Genomic DNA, 20,355 nt, shown 5'->3' on the forward strand with positions numbered 1-20,355 from the left:
CTCAAAATGCACGACTCAAGGCCCTTCTCAGTATGGAGAACATCGATGTCTGTGCTGTGACAGAAACCTGGTTCAAGGCTCCTGAGAGCACCCCAGCTATCAGGTTTTACCTCATATCATGCGTTCCGCCCCAAAATCCAGACAATACCAAGAAAGGAGGGGTATCCATATTCATCAAGGACACCCACACCTCAAGACTGGTGGCAACGCACGATGCATCGGAGACCATCCAGGTGCAATTAACCATAGGCAAGACTGCTCTGCAAATTGTAGCATGTTACAGGCCACCCTCACAAACTCAGGAAACTCACATGGCCTTCCTGAAAACACTAGAGGGGATAAATGTATCACCAAACACCATCATACTAGGTGACTTCAATTACCCTAATATAGACTGGGAACACTACTCAAGCCCAAACACCCTAGCCCAAAAGTTCCTGAAATTCATAAACTCAAATGCCATGGAACAACTAGTCACCATCCCCACAAAAGGAGATAACATACTGGATCTCATCTTCACGAACATGGGAGCACAATGTTCAACACCGGAAGTATACCCCTCACTGGTGAGATCAGATCACAAACTAATCTCGCTGGAGGTCCTCATCCCACCCCACCTGAAATAAAAAGACCACAGTAAAGAACTTCTCAAAAGCCGACTTCACACTTCTAAAGACTAGTGTGGTCTCCTTTCAGGCCCCGAGCCGGAAAACAATACTCAAGCCGCTGAATCACTTACAAACGCCTTCTACCAGCACCTGCAGGACTGCATGGATAAGGCAATCCCAAGCAAAACAAAGACTCTTTGTACCAAAGGCAAGCGTCCAGTCTGGTGGACCCCAGCCATAAACAAACTCTACAACAAAAGGAGGAAGCTACTACAGGATAGAGCAAAATCCTTAAAAGGTAAGACACCCTTGATCACTATAAGTAAAAAACTAAGAGCTCTCATAAAATCATCCAAAGCAAATTTCGAGAGAAAAATAGCTAAAGACTCAAAAGACAATCATAAGGCCTTCTTTAGCTATGTTAGAAACCTAGGAGGAAACTCCCAGATATGCTCAGAACTAGTTCAAAATGACGTGAAGATTACTGATCCTACAGACATTGCCAACATACTGGCTGACAGGTTCAGTGCAAACTTCTCCCCCCCAAAAGGAGAGATATCTATACCAAATGAGTGCAGCCCCCAAACATCTCCAGCCCAAGTGAGAACTGCTCTCTCCAAAGCAAAAACACAGCATCCATGGGACCCGATGGTGTCCCGGCTGTGTGCTCCACGAACTCAATGAGGAATTAAACCCACAGCTAGGACAGCTGTTTAATCAAAGTCTTACCTCTGGATACGTGCCCAGGAGTGGTGCACTGCAACTGTGGTCCCACTTCACAAAGGCGGTGCCTCCACAGACCCTGGAAATTACCGCCCATTAGCTTGACAAGCCTTATCTGCAAAGCCATGGAGAGGATCATAATGGACCTCATAAATAAAGACATAGAATTTGCAGACTTTGGATCCAACCCAGTTTGGCTTTGTCAAAGGCAGATCATGCCTTTTAAACTTGGTTGACTTTTTGAAACAGTCACCAAAGCCATTGATGAGGGAAAGGCAGTCCATACAGCCTACCTCGATCTGGCTAAGGCCTTGATACAATACCCCACTCGGGTATCATTGAAAACTCATCAGCTTAAATGTTAACACATACATCACAAGATGGGTTGCAAACTGGCTGAGTGACAGAACCCACAGGGTCAGAGTTGCTGGCGCCATGTCAGACTCAAAGCCTGTCACAAGTGGTGTCCCACAGGGCTCAGTCCTAGGCCCACTCTTGTTTGGCATCTACTTTTCAAGTACAAGCAAACACAGGAGGGTTATGGCTGACAAAGTTTGCAGATGACTGCAAACTGGGCCATAGTAGAAAACACATCTGACACAGATATCCTTCAGAAGGGTCTCACAGAAACGGATAACTGGTGCCAGAGCCACGGCCTAAAGTTAAATGCCAAAAATGCATAGTCATACCCTTCGGGAAAAACAAGGTTACCCCTAGCTACCAAATAGGTGGCAATCCACTGAGCACAGAAGAAGTTATCAGGGACCTGGGGACCCAGGTTGATAGTAGTCTGTCATTCGACACCCATGTAGCTAAAGTAGTTAGGAAGTCCTTCTACATTGCCCACCTTATCATGAAGGGATTCTCATCTAGATCAAGGGAGGTCATAGTCTCCCTTTACTCATCACTCATCAGACCAATGATTGAGTACAATGCCCCATTCGAATGTATCTGACCCGACACTTGCAGCAGCTGGAGAGGCCACAAAAGTTCCTCACCAAAAGGATAAAGGGTCTCAAAAATCTGTCCTATGCTGCCCGACTGAAAGAACTCCAGCTCTATTCAGTCGCCAACGCTTGCTCAGAGGTGACCTTTGCCTAACATACAAGGCCATGTCAAACCCAGATTTGATGAATATGCTTCACCTCAAAAATCTAGATCCATCAGAGCCACAAGGCGGGAGACTTAAACCTCGACACGGCTATTAATAGGACGTGCTGGAGGGATAGATTCATCACCCAAAGACTCCCTATGCTGTGGAACAAAATCCCGGTACATGTGAGGCAGAGCACCTCGCTGGCCTTGTTCAAGAGAAATCTTGACCAATGGATGGGAGATCGCAGATATACCCCAGGAATTACCTCAGTGTCACTGCTCGACAGAGGCACAGCAAAATAATGGGTATAGTTCCCCATACTAAAGGGGTGGCGTAAGCCACAAAACGATGGCTAGGCTTATAAATGCCCTCGGGCAGATAGCCTAGTATGAACCTATGAACCTATGAATATGCTTGACATCCTGTACAGGAAGCTACATATACTACCATAACCGAAATACAGTCACAAACTCCAGGACATCTAATAGTCTTCTCATAATTGGAAATTAAAAGATATGGTCCATTGTTGATAAATCTACATATGTGGGATGCACCACATTTGTTCATCTTAGATGTCATTATTTACACATTTTTCAAACAGGCTTTTTAATTTTTTTCCCCTACTAAAAGTAACCTTGGGTTTGTTTCCTAAAATGTTAACAAGTTCTGTATTAGATTCTGTGATGATACTCCATGAATCATGTAACACTAACAATTTGTTGAGATTTTTCATTGAAAGGAATAACAAAAGTTTCATGTCCAACAACCTTAGAGTTTGAAAAATCCTTTGGTGTTAGTCCATGCCTTATTATAGGTTTATACAGTGTCAATCTGTTCCTTAAAATGCCTTGGCTAATATCAAAAACAAACTCTGCAGGGTAAGCTCTAGCTAAAAACATGTTTTGTAGTTTAACAAGCTCCTGTTTAAAGACTTCATCATTACTCACAATTCTAGACAACCTCACCATCTGTCCTTTGACCAAATTTCTCTTCTGATGGACAGGGTGACAACTGTCAAAATGTAAAAATGAATTGGAGTAAGTCTTCTTCCTATAAATGTTAGATTCAAATTTGTTATCTTGTATAGATATTGTAATATCTAAAAACTCAATTGTGTTATTTGAAATGTGACTTGTAAATTTTAGAAAATCTGTTGTTTGTCCTATATAAGTAATAAAATCATTGAACTGAGCTTCAGTACCTCTCCAAAAAATCAAAATGTCATCCAAGTAACGTAGATATAATAAAACCTTACTCCCAATAATTGCTAGTAAAAACATATTCTGATTCCCAAGCGGCCAGGACTAGGTTGGCGTAAATGGGGGCACATCTTGCACCCATAGCTACACCATTTCTTTGTCTGAAATAACTACCATTAAAATATATAAAATTGTTTTCCAACACTAGTTCTAACATCTGATAAAGTACAGTTTTGTACCTACCATAAATGTAGATGTTCGAGGATCCACATTGCTGCAGTCATGACCTGTGGGTAGTCCGCTGTCCTCGGTCAGCCCGAATACCAAAGAGTTAGGCTGGCGTCGGTCATGGGCGCCCAGTGCTGACGTCAGTACGTAGTAGTACTAAAGCGCATGACCGACGCCATATCCTCAGTCTTTCTTGCCCCAGATGTCAGAAGGCCTTAAAAAAGGAAAGGCCAGAGCCACAAAGGAGAAAATAATAATCCCCAAGGAACAACAACAACCACCACAACAACAGCAACCCCAAACCATAGAGGGGAAGGAGGGAGGGAAAATAGGACTGCAGCAATGTGGATCCTCGAACATCTACATTTATGGTAGGTACAAAACTGTACTATGTTCTTCGTCTCACATTGCTGCAGTCATGACCTGTGGGTAGAATCCCAAAGCAAAGGAAAAGGGAGGCTGGCAAACTAAAAAGCATTAGGGGCTGCTAACATGCCCTGTAAGACTGCAGTGGCAAACCCAGCCCTGGACTTGGAGTAAAGAGGGAGATGGTAATGCTTAGTAAAAGTGTGAACTGAACTCCAAGTAGCTGCTTCCAAAATATCCTTAGTAGCTACACCCCTTAAAAAAGCAGTAGATGTGGCAGTAGCCCTAGTGGAATGAGGTCTAATCCCAGCAGGAACATTCTTCCCATGATGAGAATAACAAAAGGCAATACAATTAGCAATCCACTTTGAAATAGTTTGCTTTGAAACAGCTTTCCCTTGTGAACTCAAAGCAAAAGAAACAAATAACTGTTGAGTCTGTCTGAACTGCTTAGTTCTGCTCAAATAGTAACGTAACTGCCTGTGTATATCCAAAGAATGCAAGATTTTTCCCCCTTATTTTGGGGATCAGCATAAAAGGTAGGCAAATGGATAGACTGGTTCAAGGCCACATTAGAAATAACTTTTGGCATAAAAGTAGGGTGGCCTAATGGTTAAAGTGTTTGCCTTACAAACACACGGTGCAGACACTTTGAGTCTCTGTGGATAATTGGCTAGGCTTAAAATGGGGGCTCACAGCAGCAGTTAGCAGTCTAACTATGAGCTGATAAAGTATATTTTACTATATGACTATATTACCCCAGGGATTACTTCAGCGTCACTGCTTGACAGAGGCACACAGCAAAGCAGGCATAGTTTTTTTTTTTCTAAAAGGGGTGGTGGCTAAAGCCAACTATAAGCTAGATAGGCTTATAAATGCCCTTGGGCAGGTAGCCTAGTATGAACCTATGAACCTATGAACCTAAGAAACTCTATCCTTATGGAATATCAGAAAGGGTTCAACTGCCATGAGAGCCTGCAATTCAGATACCCTTCTAGCAGAAGTAATGGCCAACAAAAAAAGCAGTCTTCCAAGACAAAAACTTCAATTCCAACGTAGCTGCAGGTTCAAAAGGAGGCAAAGTAAGCTTCTCCAACACAAAATTGAGATCCCAGGAAGGAGTAGGAGCTCTACGTGGGGGTCTTATAATTTTTGCCCCTCTAAGAAATTGCTTAAACAAAGGGTGATAAAATAAAGGAGGGTCACAATCATAGTGAGCAGAAATGGCTGCAGCATGAACCTTCACAGAGGAAAATGACAAACCCTTGTCTAGTAATTCAGTAAGGTACTGCAGTGTAAAACTCAAATTAGGTACCGAGGCATCAAAGTCCTTTGTTGTGCTCCAAAGAAAAAAATCTCCTCCATTTATCAGCATAAACCTTTCTAGTGCTGGGTCGCCTGGCTTCCAAAATGACATCCAAAACCTGTTGAGGAAGCTGAGAACCCACAGGCTCTAAAACAGAATTTGCCAGGCCGTTAGATGCAGGGACTGCACCCTGACATTGAGCAAATGACTGCTTGACTGGGACAAGTGAGGAAGCTGTGGCAAAGGCCAAGGAGGCTCCTGAATTAAACTCCTCAGCAGAGGATACCAGTGCTGTCGTGGCCAATCTGGTGCTATTAAAATCATGCAAGGCTTGTCCCGCCTGACTTTCAAGAGAACCTTGGTAAGGAGAGGCAGAGGAGGAAAAGCATAGACGTGAAGGTTGTTCCAACTGAAAGATAGAGCATCCACTTTCCAAGCTTTTGGGTGAAACATCTTTGTGCAAAATTTTGGTAGTTGGAAATTTAGAGGGAAGCGAACAGATCTATGTCTGGAGTTCCCAAGCCACAGTCAACTGTTGGAATACTTGAGGATCCAATTTCCACTGTGGGGATCCACAATTTGTCTGCTCAATACATCTGCTAGGAGTTCTGTGCCCCTGGCAGAAACCGTGCTTGAAGAGTGATGTGCAAACTCAGAGCAGTCTCCCACAATATCATAGCTTGTCTGCAAAGAGGGTAAGAATGGGTTCCCCCCTGCTTGTTGATGTACCACATGACTGTAGTGTTGTCTGTTGTATCAACACCTGTCCTGGTTGAAGTAGGCCCTTGAAAGCCATCAGGGCAAACTGGACTGCTAACATCTCCTTCATGTTGATATGCAAATGCTGTAGTCTGGGAGGCCACGTGTCTTGAATCCATTTCCCATTGAAGTGTGCTCCCCAAGCCAGGTCTGAGGCATCCGTCGTTATGATCTGACTCGCCTCTGGTCGGGTCACAGACAGTCCCTTGTTTAGGTGACATTCCTGTGCCCACCACAAGAATTCCTTTTGGATGCAAGGTATTATTTGAATGACAGTGTCCAAATCGTGGCAGTGTTGAGTCCATACACTTTTGAGATACCATTGTAGCTTCCTCATATGCAGTTTGGCATTGGGAAGTACCAGAATGCAAGATGCCATGAACCCCAAGGCTTGAAGGACTGTCCCTGCAGTCAGCCTGGACAGTACTGATAATTGCTGGAAGTATAGATGAAGAGTTCTTTGTTTGTCCAGGGTCAGAAAAGCCATCTGAGAGGCTGTATTCAGTCTCACACCCAGAAAGCACATGTCCTGAGAGGGTACTAGACTGGACTTTGTTTCGTTCACAGAATACCCTAGGCACCTTAAAACTGCCATTACATACTGTAGATGTTGAAGTAACTTGTCTTTGTCTTGAGCAAGAATCAGGCAATCGTCCAGATAAGGATAAATTTGTATTCCCCTTAGTCTTAAGAAAGCTATTACAGGAGCCAGAACCTTTGTGAACACCCTGGACGCAGTAGATAAACCAAAGGGCAATGCAGAGAACTGATAATGTGAAGTACCAGCCCGAAAACGCAGGAATCTCCTGCAGCTGTGCCCGATAGGAATGTGAAGATAGGCCTCTGAGATCCAGAGTTACCATCCAGTGATTCTTGCCTAGCAGAGGCAGAAGTTGCTGTAATGTTAACATCTTGAACCTTGGAATGTCTAAGTATGTATTGAGAATGGACAAATCCAGAATTGGCCTCCAAGTGTTTCCTTTCTTTGGCACTAGGAATAGACGAGAATAAAACCCTAGGCCTTCTTCTGACTGAGGTACCACCTGGATTGCCCCCATCTGTAAAAGCAAAGAAATTTGTTCCTGAGCCTCCAGCCTTTGCTGAGGAGGTACATCTGGCATGCCTTTGAAAGGAGGAAAAGTGCGAAAATAAAACTTGTAGCCTTGATCTATTATGTCCAACACCCATTTGTCCTGGGTGACCAAATGCCAATTTTGTTTGAAAAGTGCCAACTTTCCTCCTAGAGGAGCTGCCAGAAAAGAAGGATCTGGCAGCTGAAGATACAGGTCATTGGGTCTGTTTACGAAAAGGCTGACCCCTGCCCTCACCAGAAGATTGTGCAGGAGAAAAAGCTGTCCAGGTGTACCATTGGTGCAAGTATATGGCAGGCGCAGTGTCCAAAAGATATCCTCATAATCCGGGCCTCCCAGCATACCTGATTTGAATATGTCGCCATATGGTGTCTTCAAACATACGGACGCGACGAAGGCCAAAAGTATAGCCCACCAAAACGTCAAACATACCTGCACATGGTATTCGATACACACCAATATACAATCAAGCCCCAATACTCATATAACCAAAAACCAAAACCCAAACCAGCCAGAACCTATATATATATATAAATATACAACAAGTACTGGAATAACTCAACATCTACAACACCCTGTACCAACAATCAAAGGAGGGAGAAGGGATTGGACTGCTGTGCACCTACTATGGAACATCTAAGAATCCCAGGTAGAAGGTACAAAGGCAAATGTGGAAGGGGCTACATCTGTCCTTATGCCACTGGAAGACTAGAATCCAATAATAAGGTCAGGGGGGAAAACCAAAACAAAGAAGCTCCAAAATAAGAAGGAGTATGCACTGAATAGAGAAAGCAGCAGGAGCTGTCACCATGAGGCCTGAAGGTATAATGAAAAAGAGCAAAAGTATGCTAGGATCCAAGTAGCTGCCTCCAAATGTGGAGCTTGCTCCACCTAGAAAAACAAATGCAGACAAAAAAGTAATCCACCTAAATTACCTGCAAACTGACACAACTGTGGCAATAATGCAAAGCAAAAACAGAAACTCCTACTGTAGGCAAAGCAAAACATGGGAATATTTTGTTGAGACTAAGCAAATCCCTGTGTAACAAAAGCACTGCATAAAGCTGCCTAGAGACTATTTAAAAAGTCACCCAAAAGCCTAGGCAAATAAAAATCACTTAAGCAAAAGCGTAATCAAAAAATGACCTGTACATTTAGGAAAAGTTAAAACGTATTCTTATAAATAGGGATGAAAATTGCCTAAGGCTGAACAGTTTTCCTTTAAAGCCCTTTCAAAACATCTTTCCATAAAAAGCAAGGCCACTACAGCACCTTATGAAAAGTAAAAATTGAAAACGAAAGTAGCTCCAGGCGCCAACAAGTTGTCAATCTCAGAAACTTTTGGCCCAGAAGTAGCGGCAGACAAAAAGCAGTACACATGGTTGAGATCCCCAAACAAAAGTCTAAAAGAACAATAAAGAAGAGCAACACAGGGTCCCTCAAAAGAAGTTTTGTGGAGAAGAAATTGAAGAATCTTAATTTGGTCTCTTAGAAATTGCTTGAAATTGAAATTGCTTGAACAAGAATCTGTGAGCCAAACTCAGATAGTGACAAATCTTACCAAATTAAAAGCTGCAGAAGAAATAAAATCTCTTCCAAAATTCTCTTGCTTCACAAATCAAATAAAACCTAGAAAAATCAAATTCAGATTCTTTCCTTAAACTAAATTGAATCTCTTGATTTTTTCTAGTAAATTCTTTGTATAGGTGTTGAGGAAGGCTGTGTGGAGTTAAAAACTTGACAGGAAGCGAGCGGTATGAAGTCTGAGAAAACAGAATATACCAGGCTGTTAAGGAGAGAAGCTTGTCTTGACCAGAGAACTGATAATGGGAGCCTCTTTACCAGTGGAAGCGATGTGAGCTATTAAGTAAATCCAGCCAATCTCTTAGAGGACTAGGTAGGGCTGGGTGGAAGAAGCTCTCCTAGTATTAAGCGCATACTATGCTTGGCAGAGGATGAAGAAAGAAGAGCATGGAAGAAGAAGAACTTTGAGAGCCAACAAGTGTGGCTGAAACAGAAAAGCTTGCATCAAGATTTCCCCAACTGGTTTTTTGAGCCACTTTAACAGATCTATGTCTGTTGGTCTCGTGGTGTACAAAACTTTTTGAAATGGAGGCATCCAGGAAACACTGCCTGTCCAGTTGGTTCCAAGGTGGTAGACACATAGTTGAAAATCATGATTTGCCTGCACAAACTTTGCTGCCCGGAGCCCAGTGTTTGAAGATATAGGAGCAAGAGGTTTTCTGTGCTCCTACATGACAACCTTGCCTGAAGATGAAGTAAATCTGTGAAAGCCTGTTTGTGTATGTTGTTGATGCTGTGTAGTCTGGGGTGTTGTGTTGTAGAACCTCAAATGTTGATATGTCTTGTCAACACCTTGTAAGCCATTAATGCAAACTGGACTGCTAGAATGTCTGACATGCTGATGTCCCAAACTTTCTCTACGCTTGTTTGTTATTAGCTCATGTCCCTTGCCATCTCTCGGCGAAATGTGCCACCACTCTGAATCTCACTTGAGAGCAAATTTCCCTCCCTTGGGCAGGGTCAAATCCCACAAGTGCTACATTTGAACAGCCCTGACAAAATGTCCCTTTGAATGCAACGTTATTATTTGAATGACAGTGTTTTCCTAACATGGCAGTGCTGTGTCCATTGAGTTTGGCACCCCATTGCTTCTTCATATGCAGTTTGATATTGGATGGAAGTAACTGGAAAATGCAGTTTGTCATTCCGGGGTGGAAGACTACAAAGACAGTCTGAACCTTCGAAAGCACACCAGATGGTGTGGAAAGTGAGGAGGTTTTGTTTATGTTTGATTACAGTATCTACAGAATACCTGGGCCTCACTATTCTGTCTCACAGCCATGAGAGCTGCTGTTCAGGACTTCCATCTTAGCACTGCCTTCTTCAGGCAATCGTAGACTGGATCCTCCATACAGTTTATGACAAGACCGTTCTGTAGCCTGATACTTTCCCCAGCACCTTTGCCAAGATACTTTGGGCGAACTGGATAAGAACTGCTAATGTCCAAGAGAAGAGCGGCATTGAATCCTTGATAATGCATTAGAGCTATAGGCAACTGCAGAAGACTTTGATATACTGAAAGTAGTTATAGATAGAGATAAAGTCACCTCAGAGGTGATAGAAAGAAGCTAAGGTAAAAGCATTTTGTGCACGTGCACAACCATCCAGTGATCTTTGATCCAAGCAGATGTTTGGGATGTATAAAATAAATTTTGAATCTTTGTGAAAGTGTTGCTCGCGTCAGGATTTTTGGTGCAAAATTGGTCTCCACGTGTTCCACTAGCTAGGCCAAGGGACCTCAGAATAAAATCTCTTGATTTTTCTGGCACAGGAACCGAGTGAGAATTGTCCCTTTTTGTAACTGAAGAGGGGCTTTGTGAGCCCTATTGTCTTGCTGAGGGGTGTGAATGATATCTCCCTGGGACTGGAGTGAGTAATTAAATCCCACTTTTCTTCGAGGAGATAAAAATATCCCCCAAAACTGCTTGGTAAAAGGAATCCTTCCTCCAGCTGAAAAGGGTCTTCTTGGGGGGCTGAACTGAAAGAATGAACTTCCTGCTCAGTCTGCCTGCCCCAGAAGTCCTGCTGAAAATGAACCTGCCCTGGAGAAAAAAGACTGCAGGGGGAAGCCCTACCACCTGCCCTCCTAAGAACCACGCTCTGGGCCCTTACCACGCCTAGACATACCCAGAAGGGAATCATAGGCAGGTACTAGTCTACCCCTGCCTAAGGCCAATTTCTGCACCTTAACAGTTTGCATAAAAATAGCCTTGTTAGGCCAGACTACTTAGCCTTGTCCTCCATTTTCCAAAAAACATCAGACTGAACAAAACACATCAGACTGCAAGGAAACTGCAAATTCAAACTGTATCAAACACAGCATCATGCTCGAAACCATCTCAATCTCACCGCTGAAGAGAAGAAATGCCTGCAGCTGCAACGCAGGCGAGCCATGCTGGAAGATAGCAACCCACCTTGCACCCCACCACCACCCCTGCATCCTGCCACAATTTACATCCTGCAACTTTACACCCAGCACTTTACACAGAGCAACTGTCCTTAGATTTCAACTGTGAAAGAAGATTGACTGAAGATTCAACTGTGAATTTCACAAGTGAAAGAAGTATACACTTTCTTTTCCCATCTATCCCACTTTCTTTCCCACTTTATCAAAGCCCTTGAGGATTTTATCAGGAGGGCCTCTTTTTAATGACTGAGGCCTTCACTTCTTTTAGGGGCCGACCTAGGGTTCTTAAGGCCTATATACCTTGCCTTTATTTGAGACCCGGTTTCCTCCGGTCCCTATAGGTGGGGACCGGGGTAACCCCAGCAGCAGGGGATAATTAGCAAAACATTTCCAAAACAAACAGAAGGCCACATCAAAAACAGGAGTGTATGCTTAAGGCCTATCTTGGGGGTAAAACAAGAATTCCTAAGAGAAATTCCTGGAATCAGAGAAAAAAAACTCTCCCCCACTAATGTCTCCTCTGTGGAATGATCAGTGCCTCTGAAAAAGAAAAAGTCTCAGGAGGGAGCTGAAGAATCGAATAATCAATCAGAATCAGGAGAGGAAGAAGACTCCAGCAGGCTCATCAGATTGCTCCAGCTCTGCTCATCAGGTCTCTCAAAACTCCTCTCTCCAGGAGGGCATATCACCTAGGCCAAACTAGTAATCTCATCCATAGAACCCTTATCTTATATGTTAGGCATCTAAACCCAGCAAAGCTTAAGCCCCCGAAAAGAGGAGTTAAGCACACTGAAAACTCGACCAACCTAAAACAAAGCCTGCGGCCTGCAAAGCCTTAGAAACTTAGGAAGAGAGAAGACCTTGAGAACCTGAGAAAGAGAGGGAAGCCTGACTACAGCCTAGCCCCCCCCCCCTGGCCTGCCTAACTCCTGAGAGGCCACATCCTGTAACAGTAGAGACTCCAAGAAACACCACTGAAAAGCACTCTCTCTCCGCTCAGGACCCTTAAAGTAGCGTCTGGGACTGTCTGTTCTTCTTTCACTTTTGCTTTTTTGTTTTTGTCTTGGTTTTTTAGCTGGTTAGGACGCGCCGGCAACGCTAACTTACAAATACTAACCAACTACTAATAGTCTTTGTTCTCTAACTACTTAATAATCCGTTTGTTAAATCATCCAACAAAGCAGCGGCGGCATCCCTAAACAAGTGTCAGGCCCTAAATCAAGGTATACACAAGTGTATCTGTTTCCCCCACTGACAGTTATTCACTTTTTTTGATACAGTTATTCTTTCTGACATCCGGTTAAAAACTGAAAAAAGCGAAAAGCGACTTAATATTAGCCATAACTTTTAGATTGATTGCACAGAAACTGAAACAACGCCAGAAAACACCACCTGCGCAGAAACCTCTTCTGCATCCGGACCATGCGGCAAAAAACTGGCAGGATGGCGGTACGGTCGGGCGCAACCCTGGCGTACTACTGTCGGTCGTCATCGCCGCCTGACTGACGCGGCCCATATATACTGGTATTAAAGGCCGACTGGACAGCGGACTACCCAATGGTTAGGACTGCAGCAATGTGGAATGAAGAACATCTCCAAGTCCTAGGTCTGAAAGAACCCTGAGCGTGAGCCCTGCCCCTACCACGTCTAGGCCTACCCTTAGACTGAAAATTCGAAGAAGGGTAAGACCATCCTCTTGCAGGCCAATTCCTGCTAAAGTTAGGGGGCTGCACTTGCAAAAATTCCTTAACCGTCTGCATAGACTTAGCTTTGTCTTCCATCTTTTTCAAAACTGACTCCACAGGGGAACCAAAAAGAACTTCAGATTGAAGAGGAGCATCCAAAATCCGAGCTTTAACATGCTCGGACAAATTTTGATCCTTAAGCCAGGCATGTCTACGAATAACTGAACCAGTAGCAGCCACCCTGGAAGAAGCCTGAAGGGCATCAAAGCCACACTGCAAGGAATGTTTACCAACTTGATCTGAAGCATGAACCAAGTCCTGCAATTCCTTACACTCTATACCCTCAGATAGAGCATCTACCTTAGATTTTAATTGACCCAACAGAAAATTCTGATACTTCAGCATATGAAATTGGCAATTTAAAGCCCTCATAGCTAACGTAGAAGAGGTGTACACTTTTTTACCCCACCTATCCAATGCTCTAGAATCTTTATCCAAAGGAACTGGATTCTTAACCACAGAAGCCCCGACACCTTTAGGCCCTTGAATAATAGTTTCCGGGTCAGCTCCAGGACTCTTATACAAATATTTATGTGCCTCTGGAACTCTAATACCTGTCTGGCTTGACAGGGGCAGGGGGTAAAGAATCAGGATTAAGGGAAGCTTCCGAAAAAACATCCTGAACAACATCTAAAACAGGGGGAATAGCCAAAGGTCTATGTTGTGGCAAAAACAAAAATTCCCTAAGCCTCTTACGAGAATCTGAAAAATCCTGACCTTCCCACTTGAAATGCTCCCTCATGGAATGCAAGGTTTCAGAAAAGGAAAAATCCTCTGGAGGAGAAGCAGAAGGACAGGAATCCTCTGCATCCGAATCTGAATAGGGAGGAAAATCCTGAATATCCTCAGCTGAGGACTCAGAGTAATCAGAGGAATGCTCCATTCCCTCTAAATCTGTCTCCACCCTAGGCCTCTTCTCTGGAGGGGGCATAGAACCCCTGATCAAAGTAATCAAATCCTCTGCCATTTTCAACATATGTTTTTTTAGGAACAGAGCCCGAAGAACTAGGGCTATGGCCCGTTCCAGAAAGACCAGTTCTAGCCTTAGCAGGGCCTTTAGTGACTGAAGTGGAAGGCCTAATAACATTTTGTAAGGATGGAACCACAGAAACTTGAGAAGCACCCTCGGCCTGGCCTGACTCCTGAGAGGCCAACTCCTGTAACAGTAAAGGTTCCCCCTGGGATTCAGCCGAGACCTCGGCTGGATCCACAGATTCAACCGTAGATTCCATAGAACCGGCGTCCGCGGGCGACTCATCCGTTTAGACCTTAAAGATTTGTCTTTTCAATTTTTGCGGTAGCGGGCGTCGGAGGATCCGACGGCATGTTGTAGTTACACCGCTTACCGAAAACCAACCTGGCACAGTCTAACCTGCGTTTAATGGTGCGCTTATTAAATCTAGCGCAAAAGCGACACCCGACTACGTCGTGCTCAGGCCCCAAGCAAGGAATACAGAGAGAATGATAGTCCCTATGAGGTATCTGTTTCCCACAAGAAATACAATTATTAACTTTTTCTGACATCCGGATTAACTGAGGCAAGAAAAGACAAAAAATTTCCCCAACGGGGTACTTAGCCCAACTTGGTCTTCGGTCTGAAACTCGAAAATTAAAAATTTCAGAACGCCGAACGGCACTTGCAAACGCTGCTTCTGCTTCGGACCACGCGGCAAGAAAGACTAAGGATATGGCGTCGGTCATGCGCTTTAGTACTACTACGTACTGACGTCAGCACCGGGCGCCCATGACAGACGCCAGCCTAACTCTCTGGTATTCGGGCCGACCGAGGACAGCGGACTACCCACAGGTCATGACTGCAGCAATGTGAGACGAAGAACATCAACCGGTTCTCTGAACTGTTCTGTTGCTTGTATGTGTTAAGGCATGATTCCAACATCTCAATGCAGTCTTGGTGCGGAATCACAGTGAAAAAGGTTAATTACATCTACAGTAACCATCAGAAAATCAAATTCAGCATCAAAATTTGCAAATTGTCTTATAGAATCAAGACAGTGCCATGAGTCTCTTACAATATGTGGTAACTTCCTTACAATATCCTTGCACAAAGTCAATGCATGCCGCTAAGGCTTCAGTCTTTGAGCCTATGGCTGAAACTATTGGTCTAAACGGGGGGGTTATCAATATGTTTATGACACAACTGTACTATGTTCATCGTGTTTCACTGTTGCAGTCATTACACTTGGGTTGAATCCCAAAGCTGTGGTAGGGCGGCTGGGTCTAAATAGGATTCGAAGTGGCTATGAGGCCCTGCAGAACTGCAGTGGCAAAGCCTGCTCAGGATTTAGAGTAAAGAGATAAGTGATGATGCTTGGTAAAAAAGTGTGCACTGAACTCAAGTTGCAGCCTGCAAAATTTCCTTGGTTGGTACTCCTCTGAGAAAGGCTGAAGTGGCTGCTGCCCTGGTAGAATGTGGCCTAATATTCTTAGGCACTGACTTGCCATGCTGTGCTTAGCAGAAACAAATGCAGCACCCTATCCATTTTGAAATAGTCTGCTTTGAAATGGCCTTTCCTTGTGATCCTGCAGCATATGGTACAAACAGTTGCTCAGTTTTTCTGAAAGCTTTTGTTTTGTCTAAGTAGAAGCATAGCTGCCTGTGTATGTCCAAAGAGTGCACAAGTCTCTCCCCTTTATTCTGGGGATTTGGATAAAATGTTGGCAAATGAATGGTTTGGTTAAGAGACACATTGGATACTACCTTTGGCATAAATGTTGGGTTTGTCCTTGGAGAAACCCTGTCCGGATAAAAAATGATAAAAGGTTCCACTGCCATTAATGCCTGCAACTCTGAGACTCTTCTTGCTGAAGTTATTGCTAGGAGCAGAGCAGTTTTCCATAAGAATTTTATATCAGCTGTACTGGCTGGCTAAAAAGGAGGTAATGTGAGCTTTTACAAGACAAGTTGAGGTCCCATGTAGGTATCAGTGCTCTACTTGGGCGTCTTATGTTTTTGCCCCTCTGAGGTACTGTCTTAGCAGTGGATGTGAGAAAATAGGAGGTTCCGTATTGTAATGAGCTGAAATGGCAGAGGCATGGATCTTAATTGATGAGAAGGATAGGCCTTTGTCCAGCATCTCAGTTAGGTATTGTAAAATCTGAGGAATATTTGGGACAAGTGGTTCAAGTCCTTGTGCCTGGTTCCAAGCAAAAAATGTCTTCCATTTTTCTGCATAAGATTTCCTGGTGCTGGGCCTCCTGGCTTCCAAAACGACATATATAACAGCTTTAGAGAGAGGTGTGTTCTGAGTGGCTATATCATTTGCCATGCAGCCAGATTTAAGGTTCTGAGTTGGCTGTGCAGGATCAGATTGTTTTGTTGAGTCAGAAGATGAGGAATTTGAGGTAAAGCCCAGGCTGGGCCTTGAAACAAGCTCTTTAGGATTGGGTACCAGTGCTGGCGGGGCAGTCTGGGGCAATCAGAATCATTTTTGGCTTCTCTTGTCTGACTTAAGAGTACCTTGGGGAGGAGAGGCAGTGGTGGAAAGGCATAAACTGTTAGTGTTTTCCAGCTGAATGATAGAGCATCCACTTTCCATGCTTTAGAGTGACAAGTCCTTGTGCAGAATCTCTGTAGTTGGCAGTTGTGAGGGGAGGCAAAGATATCTATGTCTGGGCATCCCCATTTCCTTGTTGTCATGCTGAAGACCTGTGGATCTAGTTTCCACTCGTGAGGGTCCATGAGGTTTCTGCTTAGTTCATCTGCCCAAGTATTTTTCTTTCCTGGCAGAAATTGTGCCTGCAGATGTACTTGACAGGTCAGTGCTGTGTTCCACAAAGTCATGGCCTGCCTGCAGAGCGGGTAGGAATGTGTGCTCCCTTGCTTGTTTATGTACCACATAACTGTAGTATCGTCAGTCTTTAGCAATAGTTGTCCTGGATGTAGTAGATCCTTGAAGGCTGTCAGGGCATTCTGTACAGCTAGCATCTCTTTTTGATTGATATGAAGATGCATTTGGTCCGCGGGCCACGTGCCCTGAATACATTTTCCTGCCATGTGTGCCCCCCAGGCATAATCCGATGCATCTGTTGTTAGTGTCTGCCTGGCTGTGGGTAAAGTGAAAGGCTGTCCCTTGCTGTGGTGACAGGCCAGTGCCCATCGAAACTCCTGTTGCAGGTAGGGAATAAGGGTTATTATTGTTTCCAGGCTGCGGCAATGTTGAGTCCAAACACTTTTTAGATACCATTGTAGCTTCCTCATATGCACTCTTGCATATGGAATTAGCAGGATGCAGGATGCCATGAAACCCAAAGCCAGCATGAATTTTTCTTGCAGGTAGCTGGGTCTTTGTTGCCATCATTTGAAAGTAGTCAGTTGCCTTTGCTTGTCTGGTGTGAGATAAGCCATCTGGGCAGTTGCATTTAAGCTTGCATCCAGGAATATTATCTCTTGAGGGCACTAGTTTTGATTTCTTTTCGTTTACTGTGTACCCTAGGCAAATTAGTAATCTTTTTACAAACACCAGGTGCTTTAGTAGAATGTCCTCGCTCTCTGCTTGAATAAGGCAGTCGTCCAAGTAGGGATATATTTGAATTCCTTTTTGTCTGCAAAATGCAATTACTGGTGCCAGGCATTTTGTGAAGACCCTGGTTGCAGTAGATAAGCCAAAGGGCAGTGCAGAGAATTGGTAATGCATTGAGCCAGCTATGAATCTGAGGTATCTTCTGCAAGATTGTTTGATTGGGACATGCAGGTATGCCTCCGAGGTCCAAAGTAACTAGCCAAGCATGGGTAGAAGTTGCTGCAGTGTCAACATTTTGAATTTTGGAACTTCCAGGAAAGTATTTAGAATAGACAGGTCCAGTACTGGTCTCCAAGCTTTGTCCTTTCTGGGTACCAAGAAAAGTCTGGAGTAAAATCCTTGCCCCTGCTCTTGCTGTGGTACTTTTTGAATAGCCCTCATGTCCATGAGAGCAGAAATTTGTTTTTGTGCCTCTGCCCATTGATTGTGTGGCAGGTCTGGCATTCCTTTTGACCTTGATAGGGTGTGAAAGTGGAACCTGTAACCCTGAGAAACAATATTCAGAACCCATTTGTTCTGGGTGATCATGTGCCAATTTTGAGAGAAAAGTGCTAGTTTTCCCCCTAAGGGTGCTGCCAAAAGGTAAGTGTTTGGCATTTGTAGAGGAAAGTCATTGGGAATGTTTCCTATAAGGTTGTGATTTGTCTTCTCCGCCTTTGGGGGCTGAAGCACCCCATTGTTTAGGTCTGTATGAGCCTTGGGGCCGAGATCTGCCTCTTTGGCATCTGTATCTGCCTCTTTGTGGCCTGTCTGACACTGGAAAGGACCAATTTTTAGAAGGCCAGTTCCTGCTAAATCTAAGTGGTTGAACTTGTAAGAAATCCTTTACTGTCTGCATTGATTTTCCTTTATCCTCCATTTTAACACTTCTTCTGCCTTAACACCAAACAAAGCATCATACTGTAATGGAGCATCCAATAATTTTGCTTTAACATGATCAGGTAAACTTTGCTCTTTTAACCAAGCAAGCCTTCGAATGACAGAACCTGTAACTGCGGCTCTGCAAGAAGTCTCTAATGAATCAAAACCATATTGCAGTGTATGCTTTCCCACTTGTTCAGCTGCATGCAATAAATCCTGCATTTCCTTATTGTCAGGACATTCTGAGCTTGTAAGCATTTTCTGTTTTAGCAAAGACATTGGGTATTGTTGACATTTAAGCATGTGAAACTGGCAGTTTAAAGCCCTTACAGCTAAAGTAGCAGAAGTGTAAACTTTTTGCCCCCATCTATCCAGTGCTCTAGAATCCCTATCAGAAGGAACATGATTTGTTTGCAGTGGAAGCCTTGACCCCTTTAGGACCCTGAGAAATAGTTTCTGGATCAGCAGCAGGCTTTTTATAAAGAAATTTTGAGTGTGTGTCCAGGACCCTGTAGTACCTATCTGGCTTGACTGGTGCAGGGGGTAAAGAATCAGGAGACAAACTGGATTCAGAAAAATCAACAATATCTAGTACATGGGGAATAGCAAGGGCCCTGTGTTGAGGTAGTAAAAGGAAGTCTGAGCCTTTTCTTGGATTCTGAATAATCCTGGCTCTCCCAATGGAAATGCTCCCTCATGGTGTGCAAGGTTTCCCCAAAAGAGTAATCCTCAGGAGGGGGGGCTGAAGGGATAGATTCTTCAGCATCAGAGTCCTCATAGGGAGGAATCAGAGGAAACAGAAACCTGGTCAGAGGAGTCATAGTCAGTGTTTTGCCTAGGCCTTTTATCAGGAGGGGGATGGGAACCCCTGATCAAAGTAATTAGGTCCTCGGCCATCTTAAGCATCTGTTTCTTTGGCATGGAGGACTGTCCTGGAGAATGCTGTACTTGTTTGTCTTTAATGGTGTTTTAGACTTTGCCTTTGCTGAAGTAGACTTGATAGTGAGCTGTGTAGGTCTGAAAACACCCTCAGAAGCAGATGCCTGCTCAGCGGATCCGGACCCATCTGAGGAAATAGTTTCCGTAGGCCCAATACCTTGAGTATCCAGAGGCCTAGTTGTCCCCACGTGGGTGTTGGAGGTGGCCTGTGGCTCTGAGGTAGCGGGTGTCAGGGGCTGCGAAAGCGCCTCACTGAGAACCGGCGACTGGCCTAGAAGAGGCTTCATCGGTTTTGGACCTCAGATTCCTGTCCCTTTCTTTGTCTCTGCGTTTTTTTATGAATTCCGGTCATCGGTTGTTCCGACAGCATTATGTAGATAAACCTTTGGCCAAAGTAATGTAAAGCAAAATCAAACAGACGCTTAATAGTGCGTTGTTTGAATCTAGCACAAAACCGACAACTAGCAACGTTGTGGTCAGGGCCTAGGCAAGGAATACAGTAAGAGTGAAAATCCTTGAGGTATTTGCTTCCCACAAGAAATACAATTATTAACTTTTACTGACATCGGTCTGGAGCAAGAAAAAGTTTCCCCAATGGCGTACTTAGCTTTATGGAAGACTTCGGTTCTGAAATTCAATTTCGAAAATCTCAGAAGTCGGCCGACCGGCACTTGCAAACTGCTTTTGCTTCAGGCACCACACGGCAAGAAAGACTCAAGAAAATGGCGTTGGCTGCACCTTACATACCCCTGGCGCACTGACATCAGGGAAGAGGTGATAGCAACTGACACCGGACCAGGACTTTGGAATTCAGGCAGACTGCGGGTAGCCTGCCAGCAGGATAACCCAAGTGTAATGACTGCAACAGTGAAACACGATGAACACCCTAGGATATCTGTGGT

General features: G+C 44.1%; 1 protein-coding gene across 1 annotated transcript in view; it reads right to left on the reverse strand.

Moving 5' to 3' along the window:
* ITGB1 (integrin subunit beta 1) overlaps positions 1-20,355 on the reverse strand; it is an 823,672-nt gene that overhangs the window by 706,824 nt on the left and 96,493 nt on the right. The gene's annotated exons all lie outside the window — the stretch shown is intronic.

The sequence above is a fragment of the Protopterus annectens genome, chromosome 3.part1 (genome assembly GCF_019279795.1).
Source record: "Protopterus annectens isolate FY-2018-M chromosome 3.part1, PAN1.0, whole genome shotgun sequence".
Taxonomy (NCBI): Eukaryota; Metazoa; Chordata; order Ceratodontiformes; family Protopteridae; genus Protopterus; species Protopterus annectens.